The sequence below is a fragment of the Miniopterus schreibersii genome (assembly GCF_964146895.1).
Source record: "Miniopterus schreibersii genome assembly, chromosome: 2".
In the NCBI taxonomy this organism is placed as follows: domain Eukaryota; kingdom Metazoa; phylum Chordata; class Mammalia; order Chiroptera; family Miniopteridae; genus Miniopterus; species Miniopterus schreibersii.
This window is the reverse complement of record NC_138102.1, coordinates 86,037,059-86,056,909: the sequence shown is the minus strand read 5'-3', so window position 1 is coordinate 86,056,909 and position 19,851 is coordinate 86,037,059. Positions and strand designations below refer to the sequence as shown.

The window sequence follows — 19,851 nt, the reverse complement described above, 5'->3', positions numbered from 1 at the left end:
CAGCATTCATTCAACAAACATTTACTGAACCCTAATATTGCTAAAAGTACTTTAATCTAGAAGTCTTATGTTTTGAACTCAAACTTCAAAATATAATATTAAAATGGAAAGATATTTAGATGCAAAAGTGTTCTCTACAACATGTTGGTAATAGTCAACAATTGTTGTAATATGTTAGCTAAAATAATATTTAAATATGTGTATATAAACATATACATAATTATAATTATATAAATAAGTTTTCTGTATTATGCGGAAAATCTAAAAGAAAAACAATAAAAACATTCACAGTTGTAGTATTTCAGTGGTGAAACAATGAATCATCTTGTTTTCTTTATATCCTAATCTTGTAATATGGTTAGATTTTAAAATAAAAATTCTAATAATCAAAATGCACAAGTTCATGTATATGTGAATATTAGACTCTGAGAATATAAAATAGCCATTCAGCTAGAAAAAATGCCTAAAATTGAATACTTTCTCCTCAATTCTATATAATACGTAGTGTTGCTTCTACACAACATAATTTTTTCCATCAAAAGCATCTCTATTTGCATCATACAAACATCTTTTATGTCTTATACAATATACTCTAGGGAAGGAAAAGACAGGAAAATAAAAACCAGTTCTCAAAAAAATGTACAATGTTGTATATACCCAACATAGGCATAAAACAAATAAGAAAACTTTAAAAACCAAGTCATAAAGTAATTGTAAAATTGATATAAGACAATTTGATACTATGTGTATTAATTTGCTAAGGCAGTATTAACCATGTGCCACAAACTAGATGGCTTACACAAAAGAAATTACAATCATCTCAGTTTGGGGGACTAGAAGTGTGAAATCAAGGTGTCCACAGGGTTGTTTCCTTCTGAGGGCTGTGAGGGAAGGATCTGTTCCAGGTCTCTCTCCTTGGCATATACATTACCATCTTCTCTCTGTGTCTCTCCACATCATCTTCTCTCTATACAAGTCTCAAGTATCCAAATTTCCCCTTTTTATAGGGACAGTCAAAGGATTAGGTCCCACAGTAATGACTGCATTTTAACTTGATTATCTCCATAAAGATCCTATCTCCAAATATGGTCACATTCTAAGTAACTAAAGATTAAAACTCCAACATATTTTTGCCACCCTTCCTGGGGGAGGAGGAAGGTGAAGGAAAGGGGGAGGGCTTAGAATTCAACCTATAACACCTGACTGCAACATCCCAAATATGTACCAATATGGGTGAAGCTGCCTTTTATTCTGCCCAATGCCTATCCAAGGCAAAAACAAAAACCCTATACCAAATCATAATACTCTCAAAAACAGCATTATGAGTGACTATTACTTCCTAATGCCCTGAACTTTTCACTGAGAAAAGATGTTTTTAAAATAGAAAAATGTTTAATTAAAAAGTGTGGGGCCTTCATTGGTCTCTGACCCCAATCCATTCCTAATTACTAATTATCTTTTGGAAGAGGCAACTTCTTTAGGATAGAAGTCTCAAAGGCATGGATTCCTCTCTGCTGCCATGATTCTCTAAGAAGAATACAAATTATAAGAAAGTTTTAAAGATTTCAGGTTAAATGAGATAAGTTTTATCTTAAATTCCAAATAAAACAAAATCTCACTTTTAAAAAGCAAATCTTATTTTTAAAAAGTAAACCCTTTATACTACAAGCACTATAACAAAAGAGAGAAAGAAAAACAAAGGGCAACATTCATGAACATGTGTGCACACAGAAAAACATACACACACTCCTACTCTCTAGGAACTTAAAAACAAAAATATATAATACAAAAATAAAATAAGTGAGCAAATAATTATATTTGACATATTGAAACTAGTAAGTATATTAAATAAAACGAGGCAATTACACAATCACAACTGGAAATAGATGAGAGGTCTTGTTCAACACCATTGATAACCTTACAACTAATATTTTCCTATTTTCTTCTTAAAAGGTCTTCAAGGATGGGCTGTCAACATCCTCACTTCCTAGAATATTCATGTCTTTTTCACTCTTAACCTTCAAAATGATTTCCAGGTCTGGCCAGGTGGCTCAGTTGGTTGGAGTGTCATCCCATACATCAAAAGGTTTCGGGTTCAATTCCTGGTCAGGGCACATAGCTAGATCGCAGGTTCAATCCCTGGTTGGGGCGCTTATGGGAGGCAACCAACTGATTCTTCTCTCTTGCAACGATGTTTCTCTCCCTTCCTGTCTCTCTAAAAATCAATAAAAAAAAAAAAAACAACGAATATATTCTTGGCTGAGGATGAAAAAAAGAACAAAGCAAAACAAAAAACCCTTCCAACAAAATGAAGACAGATGTTTTCATTAATGACTTCTATAAAACTCATTCATAAGAGTTGGAGGAAGAAACAATTCCAAACTTATTTTATGATAATTCTAATCATAAAATCTGACAAGGACATAAGAAAATGAAATTACAGGACAAAATTTTTCATGAATATAGACACAGAAATGCTTAAAAATTGTAACCAGACCAAATCTAGCAATATATATAATGCAAAATATATCAGAAAATTATCCTAAGAATGCAAGTTTGTTTTTTAACACTCAAAAATCAATGTAACATTGCCAGTAGGAATGCAACATGGTTTAATCACTCTGGAAAACAATTTGGTAGTTTAATAAAAAATTAAACACAGATTTGCCATATTACCAAGAATTCCACTCCTAGATATCTACAAAAATATATGTCCATGCCTTGCCGGCATGGCTCAGCAGCTGAGCATCGACCTATGATCCAGGAGATTGAGTTTCCATTCCCAGTCAGGGCACATGCCTGGGTTGTGGGCTCAATCCCCAGTGGGGGGCATGCAGGAGGCAGCCGATCAATGACTCTCTCATCATTGATGTTTCTCTCTCTCTCCCTCTCCCTTCCTCTCTCTGAAATCAATAAAAACATATATTAAATATATATATATATTTATATATATATATATCCATATATCCAATATATATATATATATATATCCATACATACCTGACAATGTTCATAAAATCATTATTATTAAAAGCCAAATATTGGAAACAATTCAAATGTCCATAAACTGGTAAATAGATAATCAAAATGTGGTATATGGACACAAAGAAAGGAAAGTCATTTTCAGCAATGATAATAACACAAACGGATAAGAATATAGTGGGAGGGGGGAATAAAACCTGAACCTCTATCTCAAACACGTAAAATTAATTTCATATAGATTATAGATTAAACTTAAGAACTAAAACTATAAAGCTTTAATAAGAAAATACAGAATAGCTGCAAAATCTGTAGCAAAAACAATGTCTTCTAAAGACAGAAAGCAATAACCATAAAAGAAAAAAAAAAAATGATGAATTAGATTTCACCAAAATTAAAAAGCATTTTCTCATAAGAAGACAGCCTTAGGTAAACTGAAAACTTAGACTGAAAAAAAGAATCAAACCACATATATCTGGACAAAGGAATGGTATCTATGATATATACAGAACTCCTAAATAATTTTTTACTTCAAAAATTGGCAGAAGATTTCAATATGTACTTCACAAAATATTTAGAAATAGCCCATAAGGATGTAAAAGTACTAAACATCATTAGCTATCCCAGAAGTTCAAATTAAAACTACAATGAGATATTATACATCCATCAGAATGGCTAAAAGAACTGACCACATAAAATGCTGGTGAGTGGGATCTCTCACACATTGTTAGTTATACAAAATGTTTCAACCACTTGGAAAAAGGTCTAACAGTTTCTTGTTAAACCAACACACATCATTTCTCTGACCCAACAGTTACATTTTTGGGTATTTATCCAAAAGAAATGACTTGTATAAGAATGTTCAAGAAAGCTTTATTCATAATGGCCAAAAAACTGGGAATAGCCCAAAGTTCCATCAACAAGAGAAAGGATACTACTGTATATCCATATGACAGTTTCCTTGACAACAAAAAATAACAAATGCTGATAAACACAATATAATCAAATCACCAAAGCACTAGCTAAAGGAAAGAAGCTTTACTCAAAAGAGTTCATTCATGTTGTCAGATTCCATTTATACAAATTACTTTAACAGACAATGGTGGGGAAAAAATCAAGAGTGGTTGTCTCTAGGGATATCAGGTAGGGATTAACTAGGAAAGGTACGAGGAAACTTCCTGAAGTGACTGTAATGTTCTTTACTTTGATAGGGGTTTGGCTACCCAGTCAAATGCATTTGTCAAACACAGAGAATATAATTATTATACTTAAGATTGATCTTTTCACCATATGTAATTTTATTTTTTTAATTTATCTTTATTGTTGAAAGTATTACAGATGCCCCTTTTCTTCCTCATTGATCCCCTCCACCCTTCACCCACCCCTCCTCCAGGCCTTCACCACACTATTGTCTGTATCCATGGGTTATGCATTTTTGCATATAAGCTCTTAGGTTAATATCTCCCCACCCAATCCCCGACCCTTGCCTTCCCTTTGAGATTCTTCAGTCTGTTCTTGCTTCTATGTATCTAAATCTATTTTGTTTATCAGTTTATTTTGTTCATTAGATTCCACATATTATGGGTGAGACCATGTGATACTTGTCTTTCCCTGATTGGCTTATTTCACCTAGCAAAATACTCTCCAGGTCCCTCCATGCTGTCTTAAAGGGTAAGAGACCCTCCTTTTTTACAACTGCATAGTATTCTATTGTGTAAATGTACAACTATTTTATCCTCTCATCACCTGATGTGCAATTGAGCTGTTTCCAGATTTTAATTATTGTAAATTGCTCTGCTATGAACACAGGGGTGCATACATTCTTCCTGATTGCTGTTTCAGGTTTCTGAGGAAACTCCATATTGTTTTCCATAATGGGTGCACCAATCTGTATTACCACCAGCAGTGTATTAGGGTTCTCCACATCCTCGCCAACACATGTCATTTGAATTGTTGATGCTAGCCATTCTGACAAGTGTGAGGTGATACCTCATTGTAGCTTTAATTTGCATATCTCTGATGATTAGTGACAATGAACATTTTTTCATATGTCTCTTGGCCATTTGTCCACTTTGGAGAACTGTCTAGTTAGGTCCTTTGTCCATTTTTTAATTGGATTTGCTTGTCTTCCTTTTGTTAACTTATGTGAGTTCCTTATATATTTTGGATATCAACCCCTTATCAACTATATAATTGGTAAATATGTTCTCCCATACAATGAGCTCCCTCTTCATTTTCCTGATGGTTTCTTTTACTATGCAGACCTTTTTAATTTTTTTCTGTAGTCCTTTTTGTTTATTTTCTCCTTTGTTTCCCTTGCTCTAGGAGACATATTGGCAAATATATTGCTACGAGAGATGTCTGAGACTTTGCTGTCTGTGGTTTCTTCTAGGACTTTCATGGTGTCACAACTTACATTTAAGTTTAAAATACTTAGGAATAAACTTAGCAAAGGAGGTAAAAGACCGGTACTCAGAAAACTATAGGATATTGAAAAAAGAGATAGAGGAAGATATAAACAAGTGGAAGAATATACAGTGTTGATGGCTTGGCAGAATTAACATCATTAAAATATCCATACTGCCCGTCCGGACGTGGCTCAGCGGTTAAGCATCGACCTAGGATCCAGGCGATCAGGGTTCGATTCCCAGCCAGGGCACATGCCCGGGTTGCGGGCTGCAGCCGATCAATGACTCTCTCATCACTGATGTTTCCAGCTCTCTCTCTCCCTCTCCTTTCCTCTCTCTGAAATCAATAAAGATATATTTTTAAAAAATAAATAAAATAAAATAAAATATCCATACTACCCAAAGCAATCAATAGATTCAATGCAATCCCTATTACAATACCAACAGCATATTTCACAGATCTAAAACAAACACTCCAAAAATTTATATGAAACCAAAAGAGACTCCAAACAGCCACAGCAGTCTTGAGAAAGAACAAAGTTGGAGGGATCACAATACCAGATATCAAGTTAATACTATAAAGCCACTGTAATCAAAACAGCCTGGTACTGCCACAAGATCAATGGAACAGAACAGAGACCCTAGAAATCGACCCAAGCCATTATGCTAAATTAATATTTGACAAAGGAGGCAAGAGCATAAAATGGAGTAAAGACAGTCTTCAATAAATGGTGTTGGCAAAATTGGTCAGGTACATGCAAAAAAATGAAAGGACCACCAACTTATACCATACACAAGAATAAACTCAAAATGCACCATATGTAGCTTTAAATAAAGGAGGTTGTAGGGAAATCATAACCAAATACCACATTTGAGTTAACTGATATGCATGGCTACAATCTAGTTTGAAATATATCCCCAAATCACAACAACAACAACAAAAGCCAAGATGGACAGAGATGTGATAAAGCAAGTTTAGTAAAGTGTAAAATCGAGAATCTATGTTGTGGGCACATAGGTGTTAACTGTAAAATCTTTCAATTCTTCCTATAGTAAATATTGATTATCAAAGGACTGTGAGCCAATATGACTCATCCAGAATCTTTCTGAATATTTCCCAAACTCAATGTTACCTACTTTTTCATCAGTATTGCTTAGAAGATTGGTTAAAGAACTTTAAATTAAAACTGTATCCTTCTATACTTCCCTCCCTCCTTCCACAGGGACTGAATACACAGTGTATGATAGGCACAGGAAATGTGAAACAAAATCCTGGACCTTATGAACCTTCATTTGTGAAAAATAATGACCCCAACTTTCAAGATGGATTCGATTTCTTTCAAGTACTGATTATGGTAGCATCTGTTCTAAGATATTTATGTGCAGTCTACACCCATATATATTTACACTAAAATACATAAGCACTGGCATGCAAATGAGAAGTAGTTCTAGAAAAGTCCTTTAGAAACAAAATGCCACCACTACAAAGCTTCAAAAGCTGAACATTTTTTTCTAGAGAATAAAGCAGCATGGAATAGCATACAGTAGGCCACAATGAATAAATGGATCAGCTTTATGACAGATAACTCTTCATGTTGTGACCTAATAGCCAAAGCCCTTCAAGCTCAAAAGCTTCACCTTGTATTTTCACTTTGCCTTTGCATGTCTCTCCTTTAAGATGTCCCTGAAACTCCACTCTCCGAGTTCATAATTCTTTGTATTTCTCATATAAAACTTAAGAAATTAGTGTTTATTAGGAAGACAACTGTTGAAAGGTTTGGCCATCAGGCGGCCAACTCCATCTGCCTGACCTAACATAAATTATTTAATCTTGTTGTCTCATATGTAAAGTGTGGATAACAGGACTTTATCGCACAGGGCTATTGTGAGAATTATTATGCCTAGCCTCTTACATAAACCATTGGATAAAATTGATTCTTCTATTATTATCTCCATATAAGCCTAACTCAGTACCAACATTTAATAGGTATTCAACTTAAAAACACTTCAATTGAAAGAGTAAATGAATAAGCTATTCATATATTGTTGATTGACAAAATGTTGCTGTGGTCCATATATATGAACATTTAAGTAATTAGCCTTTATGTTTAAAGTAGACAGTACTAACTTATCTGTGGTTACTAATTAAAACAAATGAGCTCCACTTTGGTTCCTCGGAATTTTGCTTTCATTTTATCCCTAGAACACTAGATTATTTGTCCATTACCCTAATTTTCATAATTTCTGCATGTATTCATAAAGTCAATTATCTTTACTCCATACCCTAAATTTGCAGTCACAAGCTTTGATAGCAGCAAACCCAACTCTCCCCGTCCCTGTTAAAATGGTTCTGGCTGTTCCCAATTTTAGAAGCCTGCTTCTAGTTTAGAGGCCTTCCAAATGTTCGTCTTTATAAACATTTGAAACTTCATAAATACTAAGACATAAAATTCACCGGATAAGTTGGTAAATTGTTATCAGCATGATTATTCATTCCATTGTGAAACCTCGAGGCAAGAACAGGAGACAATTTATACTCTGGCAAAAAAAAAAAAAAAAAAGAGGCAGAAACCAAAAGTTTTTAAATGATTATACCTTGATCTACATTACACAGCAAATTTTACAAGTGTCAAACTTCTATTCTTTCACTGAACAGCTCTCATAAATTGGAACTTGCCTAATTAAAGGCTCCCTTAAGTCAAAAGGATAAAACTAAAACCCCAAGTTCTAATTCTTTTCACTAAAAACAAAAGAGGGAGACTCAAAATAAAAATGACAGAAGGAAAACAGCATTCTAATGACAACAGATTAGATACAATATCATTAAATGAGGTATCACTTCACACCTGTCAGAAAGGCTACCATCAACAAATCAACAAATGACTCTTGCTGGAGAGGATGTGGAGAAAAGGGAACCCTGAAACACTGCTGGTGGGAATGCGGACTGGTGCAACCACTATGGAAAACAGTATGGAGTTTCCTCAAAAAGTTAAAAATGGAACTGTACTTTGATCCAGTGATCCCACTTCTAGGAATATATCCTAAGAATCCTGAAACACTAATCAGAAAGAATATATGCACCCCTATGTTCATAGCAGCACAATTTACAATAGCTAAGATCTGGAAACCGGCCACATCAGATGAGTGGATAAAAAAGCTGTGGGACATTTACACCATGGAACACTACGCAGCTGTAAAGAAGAAGGATCTCGTACCCTTTGGGACAGTATGGATGGACCTGGAGAATATCATGCTAAGCGGAATAAGCCAGGCAGAGAAATACAAATATCACATGATCTCACTTATTTGTGGAATCCACAGAACTTAATAAACTGATGAACAGAACAGATTCAGTGACATGGAAGCATGGATCAGACTGATGAATCTCAGAGGGAAGGAAAGGGGCATTTGTAGGGAAGGGAGAGATTAACCAAAGAATTTATATGCATATATGCATAACCCAAAGACACAGACAATAGTGTGGTGAGAGACTGGGGAGGGGGGTTGGGTGGGTTGGAAGGGGTCAATGGGGAGAAAAAGGGACATATGCAATATTTCGAATTAAAAAAAAGAAATATGACAAAAATCGTGGTCACTCGGCATGATAAAAGCTAGCAATAATTGTCTCACATAGGTAATATTCAAAACGTCTTAATCACAGGAACTAAGAGGAATTAATGTCTGAGAACGGAAGTCTTTCTCAATTGATATTAAAACATCAGTAATCAGGGTATTTGTGTGGAAAAATTTCCTTGCTTACGCACTAAGCATCTTTAGAATACACACACACACACACACACACACATACACACACACACACATATATATATATATATATATGGTGTCCCAAAAAATGTATACACTCACTTTGAATAATTACTAAGGCAGTGTTTATTAAAATACATTTCACTTTCAAAACTGACCTATCAGCTGTGAAAGTGTGTATATATATTTTTGGGGACACCTTGTATTATGTGTTGGTAAACAAACAAATACAGAGTAGTAGTTAAGAGTATAGATTTTGTCATTATATGGATTTGGGTTCTCCCTTTTATTAGTGCTAGATGGGCAAATTATTTAACCTGCCTAGAGTTCAGTCTTCTCATCTGTATAAAAGGAAGTAATAGTGGTATTCATTTTATAGGACATTTAGGAGCCTTAAATAAGATGCACAAAAATTAATAAGCACAATTCCCTGCATATAGCAAAGCAGTGTTCAATACCTGTTAGCTATTATTATTTTTACCCCCAGTTCCTTGCAAAGGACTTCAAAAAAAATCCTTGAAATTTTATGAATGATAAGAATGTCTTTTGTTATTCACAATTAGCCCCTTTGGATCATACAGAAGATTATGCTAATAAGGTGACTAATGGTCAGCCCTTAGATAATTCCAGGAGAGAGGCCAGCCAATGAAAGACCAAGTATGTGACTAGAGTGCTGGAAAATGAATTGAATTTGGCAGCCAACGATTAAATTAATCATGCCTACATAATGAAGACGTCATAAAAATTCTGAATGATGAGGTTCAGGGAGCTTCCAAATTGATTAACACATCTATGTGCTGGGAGGGTGCCTAGAAAGAGCTTGGAACCTCTGTGCACCCACTCCCCCACCTCCAACACATTGTCCTATACATCTATTCCATTTGGCTGTTCCTGAGTTGTATATGGTGCTTTCCTGAGTTCTGTAAGTCATTTTAGCAAATTATCAAACATGAGGGTGGGGTTGTAATCAGACAGGCAGAAATGCAGGTAGCTCCACCTGCTGTGGCTGGCATTTTGTGGAACTGAGCCCTTAACCTATTGGGTTTGCATTAATTCCAGGTAGTTAGTATCAGAATTGAATTGAATTCCAGGACACCTAATTGGTGCCAGAGAATTAGTGTCAGAAAATAATGTATTTTATTTAAATACTGGTATGGCTGCCTTATACTGACAACTGCAGAGTTGAGTAGCTGAAATAGACAACATACGGCACACAAAGCCTAAAATACCTGGATCTTTATGAAAAGTGTTTGCCTACTTATTGTTCTAGAGAATTCGTTTCTCACAGCCTCCTATTTCTTTTTTTTTTTCTTTATTGTTGAAAGTATTACAGATATCCCTCTTTTTCCCCCCAATGATCCCCTCCAACCCGCATCTGCCCCCCACCAGGCCTTCACCACACTATTGTCTGTGTCCATGGGTTATGCATACATGCATATAAGTTCTTTGATTAATCTCTCCTCACCCACTCCCCCACCCCGCCTTTCAACTGAGGTTCATCAGTATGTACCATGCTTCCATGTCTCTGGATCTATTTTGTTCCTCAGTCTATTTTGTTTATTAGATTATACATGAGTGAGATCATGTAAAAACTGAATCAGAAAGAATCATAAAACCTGAATAGGCTAATAACAACTGATGAAATCTAAGCAGTAATAAAACGAACATCAAACAAAAGTCCTGGTCTGGATGGCTTCACATGGGAGCTTTCTAATTCTTTAAGATGTAGGGTTAGACAGTTTACTTAAAAATGTTTCTTGCTTTTAGAGATAGGCCTGCAGTGCTATGAACTTCTCTCTTAGGACTGTTTTTGCTGTGTCCCATAGATTTAGGGTTGTTGTGTGTTCATTTTCATTTGTTTCCAAGAAATTTTTTATTTCTTTATCTTCTTGGTAACCCATTCATTGTTTAACAACATGCAATTTAGCCTCCATGTATCTGAATGTTTTTGAGTGTTTTTACTGTAATTGATTTTTAATTTCATACCCTTGTGATCTGAGATGCTTGATATGACTTCAGTCTTCTTGAACTTGTAGAGACTGATTTTTTGTCCTAGCATTTAGTCTATCTTTGAGAATGACCCATGAGCACTTGACAGGAATGTGTATTCTGCAGCTCTGGGGTGAAATGTTCAGTAAATATCAATTAAATCCATCTGATCTAGTGTGCCATTTAGTCACTGTTTCTGTGTTGACTTTTTGACTGGGAGATCTATCCAGTGCGGTCACTGGGGTAATAAAGTACTCGACTATGACTGTAATACTGTTGATCTCTCCCTTAAAGTCCTTAAGGTTATTATTGATAGGTCCTTATTTATTGCCGTTTTAATACTTTATGCCTTTCTTTTTATGCCTTTAATTCTTTATGCCTTTATTATTAAGGCAGTCCCTTTAACATTTCTTGCAATATTTCTATTTCTATTTCTAATTAACATTTCCTGCAATGCTGGTTGTGATAAACTCTTTTAGCCTTTTTTTTTTGTCTGGGAAGCTCTTTATCTCACCCTCTATTATGAATTACAGCCTTGCTGGATAGAGTAGTCTTGGTTTCAGATCCTTGTTTTGCATTACCTTGAGTACTTCATGCCATTCCCTTCTGGCCTGTAGAGTTTCTGATGAGAAGTCAGCTGACAGCCTTATGGGGGCTCCTTTGTAGGTAAGAGATTGCTTTTCTCTAGCTTCCTTTAAGATTCTCTCTGTCTTGACTTCTTGCCATTTTAATTATGATGTGTCTAGGTGACAGCCTCTTTGGATTCTTCTTGCATGGGACACTCTGTGCTTCCTGAACTTGTGTGACTTTTTCCTTCACCAGGTTAGGGAAGTTTTCTGCCATTATTTCGTCAACAGGTTCTCTAACCCTTGCTTACTTTTGACTTCCTCTGGCACTCCTATGATGTGAATATTGTTAGATTTCATGTTGTCCCACAGCTCCCTTAGACTGTCTTCTGTTTTTTAATTATTTTTTTTTCTTTTTGGATCTATGATTAAGTGATTTTTTCTACCCTGTCTTCTAATTCATTGATCCGATCCTGAGCTTCCTCTAATCTGCTGTATATTATTTCCAATGTATTCTTTATTTCTGCTATGGCCTTCTTAATTTCCTTCATAGTTTCCATATTTTTTTTTTCATGCTGTTGAGCATCCTTACAATCAGTATTCTGAACTCTATATCTGATAGACTGTTTATCTCCACTTCATTTAGCTCTTTTTCTGGTGATTTCTCTTGTTTTTTCAGTTGGGACTTGTTTTTTGGTCTCCCCGTTTTGGCTGCCTATTTGCGTTTGTTTCTATGTATTAGGTAGGCCTGCTAGTACTCTCAGTCTTTTTGGAGGGTTTCTGGTGCAGGCCAATGTCAGACACTGTTTGTGACTAGCCTTGAGTACCTTGTATGGAGCTTTCAACAATCCACAGCTTGAGATCCCCTCTTTTGGGGCTGGGTGTGTTTGGACAGTACCAAGATGCACACCAAAGTCTCCTTTCAAGGCCCAGGTACAGAAGCGTTTCAGGCAAAGACTCAAAACACTCTGAAGTCTGTCTCTGCCTGCAGGCTAATTAACCTGATTCTCTTAATGAGCCTCAGGCCGTCATATCTCCACAGGGTAGGGCAACTGCTTCCCCCTCAGGCAAAAGAAGCTTGGAAGGTAAATGTCTGCTTCCGCAGTATTGAGGAATGACTCAGCACAGAAATCCACAGAGGTGCCCTCTGAGCTCCTTCTCCAGAGCCCACAACCCTAGATTCTTCTCACACAGCTCCAATCCACCCTTCCCTTCCTCTGCTGGAGCCCAAGGTGAGTGGCTGCACCAAAAACTTTATCTGTTCGCTCTTTAAGAGGGTGCCTGCATTTCTAGCTGTCGCTTCCAGTCTCTATGCAGTCTCCACTTTTCCTCCTTGGTTATGAAGGTGTTCTCCAGGTCATCTTCAGTTGCAATTGATTATTCAGAAATTTTTTTTATATGTTAATTGTAATTCCAGTTTGGTCCCCGGAGAGTGTCAGTGTAGCTTCCACTCAATTCACCGCCATCTTTTCACAGCCTCCTATTTCAACATTTTTGTCTATATCACTAACACATCATCTATGTTTATATATTTGCATGTACACAGTGATGCAAAATTAGGTTTAAAGTTGTGAGTACATGTAAAAGAGTTTATTTTTGTTACTTATTAATTATTGTATTATTTTCCATATGAACAACTCTTAACCTACTTTTGCACCACCCTATATAAAAAACAATTTAAGGTCTATCTCCCCCAGGGAGATTACCACTTATGAATAAAAACCAGTTTCACTAACCGTTTTATCTTAAGAACAAAATTCTTGGCATTTGGTTGACAGAAGCTTAAAAAGAAAATTATTCCCACCAAAAAAGCTTCTTAAAGCATGTTTCTATTCCAGTGTATCCTATCATCTACTTTAATATCAGCCCATGTTCTGTTTCTTAAAAAAAAGAAGAAAAATACTATTTAAAAATCATAAATTATTAGAATATTAAAGCCTAAAAGGACCACAGACATCATCTAACCCAATCTGTCTAATTTTCAATTAGATAAAATAAGGTCCACAAGACTTAAATGAACTGCCCAATTAATTAGTAACAAAGACAAGATTAGAATCCAAGTCCAAAATCAATATTCTTTTCACTAACAATAGCACACATATCTAATACCACAAGTGAAAAAAATCACAGAAATTAAACTAAACTTTGTTCAATATGTACCCCAAAAGTACTCTCAGGGCACTTCATCCTGCTCAAGGTACCAGCCAATAAGGAGACTGAATGACAACATGAATCAACATACTGTTTCCTTCACCAAGAAAAAAAAAAAGTTGTTTGAAATAAAAAGTGTGTTTATTGACAAAACTGATTTACATTCTGGCACAAGCTCCTTATCCCATCTTAGACCAGCAAACACTTCACAAATATGCAACGTGATTTGCGGGTCACATTTTGAAGAGCAATGTGCTAAATGAATATTCAGTATAGTAGCAGAAACAGTTAATAATATAATGATCTGTCATATATATAATTCATACACACAGTTGTCATTTGAGGAATAAAAATATCCTTTATTTTGTTTTCATATATATATATTGATATGTATGAATATGTATTCATATATCTATGAAGGATATAGATACAGAGAGAGAGAGTATATATATATAGAGAGAGAAACAGAAGTTCAGAAATGTAATACTTGGCTCCAGGTCACAAAGTGAAGAAAAGGAAGAGCCAAGATTTGAATTTAGATTGGTTATACCACAAAGGCCAACCTCTTTATAGAAAATCAGGATACAAAAATGAATTTGATTCAAATAGAATTTACACATTAACTTATAACTCGAAATATTGAGAGTCAGGTATATTAATTCATAGTTATAAAAGGCCTAAAAGGAGAGGTAAAAGCTGGCACATACAGATCATATATACTTCACGACTGAAAAAGCTGTTCTTTCTGACCAATCCTGTTGTTTCAGGACAGAAACACAAGAAATACTGAAAGAGTAAGAGAATACTATATCTAATCAGATCACTTACATGGAATGAACATATTGCTTCCCTCATGCCAAAACTTCTTGGTCCACATTACCCAAAGTCCTTAGTTTCAAATTCACCCAGCTTCACTTTTCTCATGTGTACAATGGGACAGGAATACCTATGTCATGGAGTTATTTTATTGAGAATACTGTACTTCCTTTATTCTAAGAAATACTTTTCACATTTTAACATTTCTGAGATCAACATAGCTCATAATTTAAGTGTACATTTAATGTAACAGTGTTTTTTCTCTCCCCACCAAGAGCTGTTATTAAAATCAGTGACAGTCAACAGCCTAGCAGCATACCTAACCAAAACTTGTAACTACTACTATTATTTTATTATATTTGGTGCAAACAAGCAACAGATGATTCTGGTTTGTTTTGGAAACAGCTGTTTCTATAACGTTATGCGCTTATATGTAAGTATACACATATTTTAGTCATCGTTTTTATTTCTCCTCTTCTCCCTACCCCTTAGCATCTAGAGACCTTGGTTTTGCAAATTGCAGTTTTGCAATCCACATTACATTTCAAGAATGTGACTCCTGAGACTGTTGAGAGGTTAACAGGTTTACAAGGCGCTGATAGATGCAAAAAATGGAAATGGTTAACTGTCTCAAAACCCTCTTTGAGTTAAAGAAGGATCTATAGTAGAGAGAGAAGCTTAAGCTAAGTCCTAAAAGACTAAGTACCAATTTATTGAGAGAGAAAAACACTCCTAGAAAAAGGCACTACTTTAAATACACTGTGCTGATTCAAACTTCCAGATCTGGAATGTCCTTGCTCAATCCTGTCTACTCAACAAACTTCTGTTCACCCTTCAAAGCCAATCTCAAGAGAATCCTCTACCTTAAAGTCTTTCCTGACTCCTGCAAATAACATCACTTTCTCCTCTGTGATACCGTATCCTAATAGATATTTTTACTCAAGATCACAAAAGAAAAGGCAGCACCAGCATTTGAATTCAGATAAGTGAAACCACAAAGGCCTGATCGCACCATTTAGTATTTTTTTTTTAATTTATCTTTATTGTTGAAACCATTACAGATGTCCCCCTTTTCCCCCCATTGATCCACTCCACCCCACATCTGCCCCACCCCCAGGCCTTTCCCATACTATTGTCTGTGTTCATGGGTTCTTCATTTACGCATATAAGTTCTCTGACTGATCTCTCCCAACCCACTCCCCTACCCCCACCTTCCCTCTGAGATTCCTCAGTCTTTTCCATGCTTCTATGTCTCTGGGTCTATTTTGTTCATCAATTTATTTTGTCCATTATATTCCACATATGAGTGAGATCAGTTGCTACTTGTCTTTCTCTGACTGGATTATTTCACTTAGCATAATACCCTCCAGCTTCATTACACACTGATCTCTTAATAGAATTTGAAATCCTTAGAAAAGAATCATCTTTCCAATCCTACTTTGTGCCAGGTTTCAACATACTATCCCTAGGTTTGGGCACTTGAGATCCCAACCACCACCTAGAAACAAATATATGTTTAAATTAATCCCCTTCTCCTCTCCATCAGGTATTGAGAAATCTTTCAGGGTTTAAGATCATCCAAGAATGTTTCGGAAGCATATTCTAAAATCGTAATGGACAATGACAACACATACCACCAACTCTCAAAAACTAGGAAACTCCCCAATTACATAGTGTTAGATCTCTAGGCAAGTCATCCATAGAATACTGCTGTGATGGGTCCTCTACTTTGGGCACTGCTGTGGAGCATTCAGAAGCTACCCACAACAGTCCTTTTCCCAGTCCACTGTCTCTCTACTCTGCTCCAGCATTAACTGGATCCAGGTGGGATCAAGTGTTTGTCTACCTGGTAACCTAGTTAATGGTCTTCCCCTACTCCTTCACAACTCTGCCCCTCTCCTCTTACCTCCCCTTGAAAATACAGTTGTTTAGATACAAATAGGTATTTACAGATTTTCTTCAAGGCAGCCCACATCAGTCTGTGAATATTCCTTTTTGGTCCATAAGAAGTAATTATCTTTTGGGCCCCATTATCACTCTCAATAGTGCAGAGACAAAAACAAATATATGTTGCATACTGTCTCAATAGGTAATCAATAAAATAGTTCCTAAACAACCCTTAAAAATATGTGCAACACCTCAGAGAGATAAGAGTATGTTAAATTCCTGAAAGTAAAAGTAGTAGTTTATTATGACTAAAGCATGTACAGCTTATGAAGAAATAAATTGTCACCAGAAAGAGAGGCAAGGGCAGATCACAACATGCAGGATAAATCATGCTACTGAACTTGGTGGTTATGTGCTAAGTGGAAAGGAAATACTGAATGAATGACTGGGTATGCAAACAGACTTTTGAGGGCATAAGAACTGAAATTTCAATAAATTTAAACATCCAAAGTTAAGTGTGCTGAATGCTTGCCAAAGTTAACACAGAAGCTATGAATACATGATGCTATTTCCATATCTTAATTTCAATGAGACTACAGTTAGAATTTGAGACCGCAGCAAATTAAATTGTCAAGATTTCTAAAATAGAGTAAGCATAGCAAGTCCTGCCTCTCTTCAAAACCTAACAATGCTTATAAAATCTTGACAATATTATTTACATCTTTAACCCTGAGTTTCTTCATCACTATCTAACTTCATAGGGCTCTGGTGAGATTTAATGCAGGTAAAGCACTTAGCAGAGAGATTTTCAACCGGCGTGCCACAAGAATTTGTAAAATATGCAATATCCGACTGTTTAGTCAGGGGCACTAACTTCTTTTCCCTTAGATTGCCAAATTAAAAAAATGACAACAGCCAACACAATAGCTCTCTGGTGTGAATGCCCTGTCTTGAACCATAAATATATAGATCATATGTTAATAGAGTCGCATCTTATTGGTCACATCACATAATAAGGTTGTGTGTGATTGGTTAATTCTTGGTACCAGAAATCCTTCTATACAAACATAGGCACCTGATTTTTTATAAAGTCACTTTGGAGCAAAAAGAGTAGTTATTATTTTTTTTGTAAATCAATCAAAATTATACCTATTTTTTGTCACCCTGGCAGAAAATAGAACATTTTTTGTTGTCCTGCAGAATTTTAGTAGTTACTTTATGTGTGCCATGAGATGAAAAAGGTTGAAAATAGCTGACTTAGCACAATGCCTGTCTGGTACTTCATAAGCTCAACAGAGGTTTGTTATTATTATCCTTATTGCTTTTATTGAAGGAGAGCGAAGACATAATTTTCTACAAACATTGCAGCAGATATAAAAAGAACACTTGGAATTAGCTGAAAAGTCAAAACTGGGCTTAGTGACACCAGTAAATAATGACTTTTGATGCACAGGTGAAGGCATAGGAAAATAGACATGAGAAAGAAAAGAAGAAAAAAGTAGAAAAAAGGAAAAAATAAAATAATTCAAATTAAGAAAATAAGGGGTTTGGATAATGGAAAAACAGTGTAAATTTTAAAGGGAATTTTTCAAACACTATAATAGAAGATCTCATAGTTTTATCACTATCACTCATTGTATCCTTATTTCACTTTAAGAGCTGCTGTGTATCTCCAAAATTCATGTTAAAATGCTAACCCTTACAGTGCAGGGGCAGTGGCCTCAGCCCTGGGGCAGCCAGCAGTTGGAGGAGGAGGATCTGAGCAGCCTCTGGTGGGCCAGGGCCAGACCAGAGCCCGGCAGGGGAGCTATCTGGTTCTTCATGATGAAAGATCTTGGGATGCTTCTCTCTCCTCTAAGTAGCTGGTAGTTTGGATATTGAAGAGATGGCTGACAGTGTCAAACCTTTCTCCAGGATCTTACCTAGGGAATCAAATACTCCATCTGGGGAATTTGTACCATCTCAAACCTTGATGCTTGAAGTCAGCAAGAGAGAAAGGAGCATCATCCAAAAAGGGCAGGTAGTGTCCTGGCACAGAGGACAGTCCAGAGCATAGAGAGGAAACAAGAGTGAGCCACATATTAGAATTTTTCCAGGCTGTGCTTGAAATGGCAGAGTATTCTGGTTTAGTTACCTCTTGTTTTATCAAGTGTTTATTCTTGTACATCAGTCAGTAACTGCCCAAATTATCAGTGATCCGTCTCTACATGGAGATGTTTGGCTGTGGCTGGAATTCTTCCTCACATCAATTTTCAGTGTTCTTTGGGTACCCCCCATTTGTGCTCAGCAAAGTTGTGAAGGCCATTTGGTTTCAAGACATAACTGACCTGGCATTCAAGGTATCAGGGAGGAAATGTCACACATTCCTTAGTATTAGCAAAATCACTGCTGACATGCTCCTCAATCTTCTGCTTCAGGCACTTTTCTTCATCCAGGGGATGTTTGTAAGCCTCTTTCCCATCCATCTCGTTGGTCAGCTGGTTAGTCTCCTGCATATGTCCCTTCTCTACTCACTATACTGATTTGAATATTGTTGGCTTAACAAAGGAATTGAACTGCATCAGCAATTGTAAAACACAGAGAAGAATTGGCCTTACTACTTCCGATTTGGTTTGTCCTTGGCTTTCCTCACAACAATGCAGTCCTCATACAGTATCAGTGCCTGTGTCTTCCCTATCCTCTTTCCTTTATCCATTATCAGTGCCAATGAAGCAAAGACCCCAGGCAAAGCTTATCTTTTCCAGTTGTGCCTCTCCTCCTTGGTGGTTTTCTTAAGCAACAGACTCTCCCACAAGAAGGTCTACCTAGTCTGCCCTGAGTATCTCAACCTCTGCAGAGGAGTTCCCTCCACTGCATGTATCTCCTGCCAAACTGAAGGCTACTATAGACCACTGAGTCACCTGCCATCCAGGGAGAATGAGTGGGATTGGAAGGAGGTTCTGCAGCTCTTTCCTTGTTCTCCTCCCCCACCAGGAAAGGCAGGACCCATTCTGCCAAGGGCCCTCTGCATATTCCCTTCTGAGGAATTGAGAGATATGTAAGGCACAACCTTCCTCACACCAATATGTGGACTTTTAGCACCCATGAGTCTGAAAGGACAACAGGTGTTTCTGCAGCTCTTTTCTAGCATTTGCCAGCCCTCATGCCTGGACTGATCTGAATACTTTTTCTCCCCATGACATTTAGCCCACCCCCACCTCCCCTTCCTGCCTTTCACCACCCTTGGATAAATGGATTTATTAATTCTAGCTTTTGTATTTTGTGAACTTATTTTTGTTGTTTTTCAGTGA

The 19,851-nt window shown here is 36.4% G+C and overlaps 1 protein-coding gene and 1 pseudogene across 2 annotated transcripts in view; one reads left to right on the top strand and one right to left on the bottom strand.

Moving 5' to 3' along the window:
* Positions 1–19,851, bottom strand: part of NBEA (neurobeachin) — an 817,699-nt gene that overhangs the window by 772,678 nt on the left and 25,170 nt on the right. The window lies entirely within an intron of this gene.
* Positions 18,447–19,456, top strand: LOC308552385 (etoposide-induced protein 2.4 homolog pseudogene; annotated as a pseudogene). Its single transcript has one exon. The product of its transcript is annotated as an etoposide-induced protein 2.4 homolog pseudogene (transcript).